We start from the raw sequence: 7,281 nt of genomic DNA, 5'->3' as shown, positions 1-7,281 counted from the left end.
ACCCGGGCTCTCCGCGCCCAGCCGCTCCGCGGCATGTGGGATCTTCCCAGACCGGGGCATGAACCCGTGTCCCCTGCCTTAGCAGACAGACTCTCAAGCACTGCGCCACCAGGGAAGCCTTTGTTGGAAGATTTTTAATCACAGTTTCAATTTCATTACTTGTGATAGGTCTGTTCATATTTTCTGTTTCTTCCTGGTTCAGTCTTGGAAGGTTATACCTTTCTAAGAATTTGTCCATTTTTTCAAAGTTGTCCATTTTATTGGCGTAGAGTTGCTTGTAGTAGTCTCTTAGGATGCTTTGTATTTCTGTGGTGTCTGTTGTAACTTCTTTTTCATTTCTAATATTATTGATTTGAGTCCTCTCCCTCTCTTTCTTGATGAGTCTGGCTAAAGGTTTATCAATTTTGTTTATCTTCTGAAATACCAGCTTTTAGTTTTATTGATCTTTGCTATTGTTTTTTTATTTCATTTATTTCTGCTCTGATCTTTATGATTTCTTTCCTTCTGCTAACTTTGGGTTTTGTTTGTTCTCCTTTCTTTAGTTCCTTCAGGTGTCTGGTTAGATTGTTTATTTGAGATGTTTCTTGTTTCTTGAGATAGTCTTGTATAGCTATAAACTTCCCTCTTAGAACTGGTTTTGCTGCATCCCATAGGTTTTGGGTCATCGTGTTTTCATTGTCATTTGTCTCTAGGTATTTTTTAATTCCCTCTTTGATTTTTTCATGGCATGTGGGATCTTCCCGGACCGGGGCACGAACCCATGTCAACTGCATCGGCAGGCGGACTCTCAACCACTGCGCCACCAGGGAAGCCCAATTTTTCTTGTTTCTTGAGGTAGGCTTGCCTATTTTTCTATTGGCTATTTTTTTATTCTTATTGATTTGTAGTAATTATATTTCTGGGCACTGATCATTTATCAGTTATACAGATTGCAAACATTTTTTTCCATTTAACAAATATTTTTGGTAATTGAACAGACATTGTTGATTTTGATGTAGGCAGAATTATTCATCTTTTAGGTGTTTTGCTTTTGTGTCTTGGATAATCTTTCTGTATGTTCCAGCTATATTTTAAAATTTCCAAATTTGATATACAATTAACAAGCCTGATCTAATCATTTTATTACTGAAAGCCACTCTCCCAGAAACATGGGCTGAATTCAGCCTGTGGCCTGTTTTGCTTGGATAACAGAGAATTTACATTACTATTTTAAAATCAGGAGAATTCACAGAAACATATGGATTTCTGGTTGAATTCACACAAAAATTTGGATTTCTGATTTCTTTTAAAAAAATAAATCAAAGTGTTGTTCAGATTTTTAACTCTGTTGATTCAACTTCACAGGTGGTTTTCTTGCTTCCCTACATGCTCTATAGTCATCCGTCCTGTGACTTTAAAATTCAAGTTTGATTTTATCTCACTTCTGCTTAATTCTTGAATGGTTTCTTTGGGTCTAGCATAGAGTCCCAGTTTTTTAGTGACGGTCTGGATTTGACCTTTGCCTGTCCCTTCAGCCTTGTCCTGCTCTTCCTCCTTGTGCGTCCTACACTCCTACCCCATTTTTGCTTGCAGTTCTAACATGTTAAGTTATCTGTGATCTTTGCATGTGCTCATGCTTTCTGTTTGGATTGCCTTCTCCTGCCTTTTCCACTGTTAAGTAAGAATTCCTGCTCGTGCTTTGTTTCTGTTCATAGGTGACCACAAGGTCACTACTTCCAATTTTATGTCCTATTTCATGATTTCCCATTCTCTTTCTTCTCTTCATGGCCCAAGGACTTAGACTCCTTTAGACTCTCTGTATGCCTCATATTTATCTTTATTATATTGATTACTAAATTGTATTGAAGTCATATATTTCTGTGTTTTCACATGCAGATGGAGCTCTAAGAGACTACTTACCAGGTCTATTTTTTAAATTCCCTCTGCTTAGTACAGAGCAGAAGTGTGTGGGTGTGCATGTGTGAGTGAATTGAGTGATTAGGCCAGTTCTATGCATTAGGAAATTTTATTTAGAAACATAAGATACATATTAGAAGTGTAACATAGATTGGTCAGATTCTGAATCTTAGTGAGTTGGAGCCTGAAAAGAGATGTATTAAAATTTGCAGTAATCCAGTAAAGAAGTAAGAGGTTGGAACTTTAAAATATGGGACACTCTACATAAAATAAACAATAAGGTCCTACTGTATAGGACAGGGAACTATATTCAGTATCTTATAGTAAACTATAATGGAAAAGAATCTGAAAAAGAATATATATATATATATGTATAACTGAATCACTTTGCTGTACATCAGAAAGTAACACAACATTGTAAATCAACTATACTTCAATTAAAAAAAATTTTTTTTAAAGATGGGATAAATGCAGAAAATGTTTTGGAGATAAAATTAATATGAATTGGTAACTGGATTTAGAAAGAAAGGAAGCTGTTAAATGTGACTGAGTAAGCAGATAGTATTGTAACAGGAGGAGGCAACAGACGAGGAGGTACCTTTTCAATTTTTTTCTTGTTTTTAATAATAGCTTTGAGACAATTCACACACCACACAGTTCACCCATTCAAAGTGTACAATTCAGTATTTTTTAGAATATTCAGAATTGTGCTGTCATCTCCACAATCAATTTTAGAACATTTTTGTCACCCCCAAAAGTAACCCTGAGCCCATAAGCAGTAACTCATTTGCTCCCCAACTCTTACCCCGTCCATTAGCAGACATTTCTTATATTTCCCAAACACTTCCACCCCACCAGCCCTAGGCAACCTTTCTATCTTTCACTTAACTTTTCTATCTCTATGGGTTTGCCTATTCTGGACATTTCATATAAATGGAATCTTAAAATATATGGCCTTTTGTGTCTGCATTCTTTCATTTAGCATATATGATGTTTTCAACATCCATCCATGTTGTAGCATGTATTAGTACTTTCTTCCTTTTTTTGGCTGAAAAATATTTCATTCTGAGGCTGTACCACATTTTATTTAATCATTCATCAGATGGACATTTGGGTTGTTTCCACTTTTTGGCTGCTGTGAGTAATGCTGTCCTGGACATCTGTGTGTAGGTTTTTGTGTGGACATGTGTTTTTATTTCTCTTGGGTGTATATACCTAGGAGTGGAATTGCTGGATCATAACTCTGTGTTGAACCAGTTGAGGAACTGCCAAACTGTTTTCCAGTATGACTGTACCATTTTACATTCACATCAGCAGTATTTGAGGATTCCGATTTATTTTTTTATTTTTATTTTTTGCGATATGTGGGCCTCTCACTGTCGTGGCCTCTCCTGTTGCCGGACGCGCAAGCTCAGCGGCCATGGCTCACGGGCCCAGCCGCTCCGCGGCATGTGGGATCCTCCCAGACCGGGGCACGAACCCGTATCCCCTGCATCGGCAGGCGGACTCTCAACCACTGCGCCACCAGGGAGGTCCTCCGATTTATTTTTATTCTCACCAGCACTTGTTATTGTCTGCCTTTTTGATTGTAGCCATCCTAGAGGGTATGAAGTGGGATCTCATTGTGGTTTAGAGCTGCATGTCCATAATGACGATGTTGAACATATTTTCATGTGCCTGTGACCATTTGTATATCTTACTTGGAGAAATGTCTATTCATATCCTTTGCCAATTTTTAATTGGGTTATTTGTCTTTTTTATTATTGAGTTGTAAAACTTCTTTATATATTCTAGATATAAGTACCTTATCAAATATGTAAACTACAAATATTTTCTCTTATTCTAGAGTTGTTTCTTCACTTTCTTCATGGCCTCTTTTGAAGGACAAATATTTTAATTTTCACCAAGTCTAATTTACCTATTCTTTTGTTATTTGTGCATTTAGTGTCATATCTTAGAAACCATTGCCTGATCCAAGGTCATGAAGATTTATACCTATGTTTTCCTCTAAGATCAATTTTTTAAAAATTTGTATTAATAAGGAGGGGTCAGGGAGATAATTTTTAAATTCCAAATTTAATTGGGGATGTTGACAGAAATTGAGGTAGATATAGAGAGAAAATGGGGTTGAAGTTAGAGATTTGGTTGCCTCTTATATAAAGGTGATGGTTGAAGCTATTAAAGTAGTGGATGAAATTACCAAAGGAGAAACTTGTAGAAGAGGTTGGGGGAGGCCACTGAGAGAAATTTGGTGAAACACACATTTGACAGTGGAACGAGAACAAATGGTTAGTGAAAAAGACCAAGTAGTCAGTGAGTTAGGGAGACCACAGTGGAACAGTGCTACAAAAGCCAAGGCAGAGAGAATTTTAGTATTGACTCCTGGGTGTTAAACACTCTGCAGTGAGGAAAATAAGACTGAGATAAAGCTGCTGGGTTTTATGGGATGCCATTGGTAACATTCAGAAACGTACTTTCAAGATAATCACTGGATTACCATAACCCGATTATTGTAAATTAAAGAGTGAGTGGGAAGTAATGAAGGCAGAAACAAGACTGTGAGGACATATCAAGGGTAGAATATTTTAAAAGTGTGTGATTCTGAAATATAAACATTGTTAATACAAATCTTTGTGCTTTTAAATATCAGAAATTGCATGTGTAGCTGACAACAGGTGCATAGGTAGCCAAATTAAAGGAAAAGAGGGGTTATTTTTGTTACCAAATCTGTACCTCTTTTTTTTTTTTTTTTTTTCCTCTTTTGAACGAGAATATAAGACTCTGAGAAAAAGGGGGTTTTTTTTTTTTACCAAATTTTGTCCTTTTTTTTTTTTTTTTTTTTTGCGGTACGCGGGCCTCTCGCCATTGTGGCCTCTCCCGCCGCGGAGCACAGGCTCCGGACGCGCAGACCCAGCAGCCATGGCTCATGGGCCCAGCCACTCCGCAGCATGTGGGATCCCCCCAGACCGGGGCACGAACCCGTGTCCCCCGCATCGGCAGGCAGACTCCCAACCACTGCACCACCAGGGAAGCCCTGTACCTCTTTTTTTTTATATGGATAGAGAAATTATTTTTAAACCACTTTTGAGGTATGATTGACATACAGAAAGCTGTACATATTTATTGTGTACAACTGGATGAGTTTGGAGATAAGTATACACTGATGAAACTATCACCACAGTCTGTATCCTAAACATATTCATTACCTCCAAAGGTGTCCCGCCCTCTTAATTTATTTTTAATAATTTTTTTGTGGCAAGAACACTTACATTAAGATCTCCCCTTTTAGCCAATTTTTAAGTGTACAGTACAGTATAATTAACTACAGGAACTATGCTATACGGTAGTTCTCTAGGACTTACTCATCTTATATAACTGAAACTTTGTATCCTTTGACTAATGCGTCCTCATATCCTCCTTAGATCAGCCCCTGGCACCCACCATTCTTTTCTGCTTCTAAGAGTCTGACTATTTTAGATTCCACTTATAAGTGATACCATGCAGTATTTGTCCTTCTGTGTTTGGCATATCTCACTTAGGGTAGTGTCCTCCAGGTTCATTCACATTGTTGCAAGTGGTGGGATTTCTTTCTTTTTTAAGGCAGAATAAAATTCCATTTGTATGTATATATCACATCTCGTTTATCCATTCATCTGTCGTTGAATATTTAAGTTGCTTTTGCCTCTTGGCTATTATGAGTAATGCTGCAAGGAACATGGGAATGCACATGTCTCTTTAAGATCCTGATTTCAGTTCCTTTGGATATATACACAGAACTGGGATTGCTGGATCATATTAGTATTTCTATTTTTAATTTCTTGAGGAACCTCCATAGTTTTTTATAGTGGCTGCACCAATTGAGAGTCCCATCAACACTGCAGAAGGGTTCCGTTTTCTCCACATCATCGTCAACACTTGTTATCACTTATCTTTTTGTTAATAGCCGTTCTGACAGGAATGAGGTAATATCTCATTGTGGTTTTTACTTACATTTCCCTGATGATTAGTGATGTTGAGCACCTTTTCATATACCTGTTGGCCATTTTTATATCTTCTTTGGAGAAATGCCTGTTCAGTCCCTTTGCCCATTTTTTAATCAGGTTTGTTTTTTGCTATTAAATTGTAGGAGTTCCTTGAATATTAACCTCTTATCAGATGTATGGTTTGCAAGTATTTTCTCATATTCTGTAGGTTGCCTTTTCATTTAGTTGTTAACTGTGCTGAAGCTTTTAGTTTGATGTAATCCTACTTGTCTGTTTTTACTTTTGTTGCCTGTGCTTTTGGTATCATGTCTAAGAAATGCATGCTGAGGCCAGTGTCTCGAAGCATTTTTTCCCATGTTTTCTTCCAGGAGTTTTATTGTTTCAGGTCTTACATTTAAGCCTTTAATCTAGTTTGAATTGATTTTTCTGTATGGTGTAAGATAGGGGTGCAGTTTCATTCTTTTGTATGTGGTAGTTTTCCCAACACTGTTTATTTAAGGGGCTATCCTTTTCCCATTGTGTATTTTTGGCTTCCTTGGCACCTCGGTCGACTGTATGTAAGTGGATTTATTTCTAGGCTTTCTGTTGTGTTCCATTGACCTGTATGTCTGTTATTTGTGCCATACTATTTTGATTACTGAAGCTCTGTAATATATTTTGAAACCAGGAAGTGTGATGCCTCCAGCATTGTTCTTCTTGCTTAAAACTGCTCTATTTGGAGTTTTTTGTGGTACCATATGAATTTTAGGATTCTTTTTTCCTGTTTCTGTGAAAAATGCCATCGGATTTTAATAGGGGTTGCCTTGAATCTGTAGATCACTTTAGGTAGGATGGACTTCTTAATGGTGAGGATTTGGCAGTTACTATCTGACCTTTTATTATCAAACTTAAAATGTCATTTCAGGTTTAATACATTTTTCCTGGTGATTTCTCTCTTATAATGACTTTTTTTATGACATGGTCCTTTCCCACTGAATATTAAAATGGCTATATCAGGGAGTGGGGAAAAGTTTCATAGTAAAAACTGGTGCTCTCAGGTGGTAAGGGAAGGGCAGCAGCTCATACCATATGGAGAAAAACAGTGAGGTAGATTTTATTCCTTAAGCATTCAGAAGTTATCCTAGTTACTATGGCCACCATATAACCACCAACTCTGTAAGCTTTATTTGTAATTGAAGCAAAATCAGAGTTAGCAAAGACAAGTAAGCAGGAAGAGATAAGGCAAGTTGCTTCCACCATAGTCGCAGATTGTTACAGAAGGCTTCATCTGCTCCACAGGACACCATTAGTTTCAAATAAAGGCGGAGGAATTTTGCAGCAAGGAATTCATTCCTTGAATGATAAAGTCACAAATAAGGGATGGCTACTAGTGGTGCGTTTTGAGCATTTATTAAGCTACAGT

At 37.4% G+C, this 7,281-nt stretch overlaps 1 protein-coding gene across 1 annotated transcript in view; it reads left to right on the top strand.

Moving 5' to 3' along the window:
- CROT (carnitine O-octanoyltransferase) overlaps positions 1-7,281 on the top strand; it is a 58,352-nt gene that overhangs the window by 18,843 nt on the left and 32,228 nt on the right. The gene's annotated exons all lie outside the window — the stretch shown is intronic.

Source organism: Lipotes vexillifer, unplaced genomic scaffold, assembly GCF_000442215.2.
Source record: "Lipotes vexillifer unplaced genomic scaffold, Lipotes_vexillifer_v1.1 scaffold474, whole genome shotgun sequence".
In the NCBI taxonomy this organism is placed as follows: domain Eukaryota; kingdom Metazoa; phylum Chordata; class Mammalia; order Artiodactyla; family Lipotidae; genus Lipotes; species Lipotes vexillifer.
The sequence above is the reverse complement of the archived record's forward strand: the minus strand, read 5'-3'. Positions and strand labels throughout refer to the sequence as shown.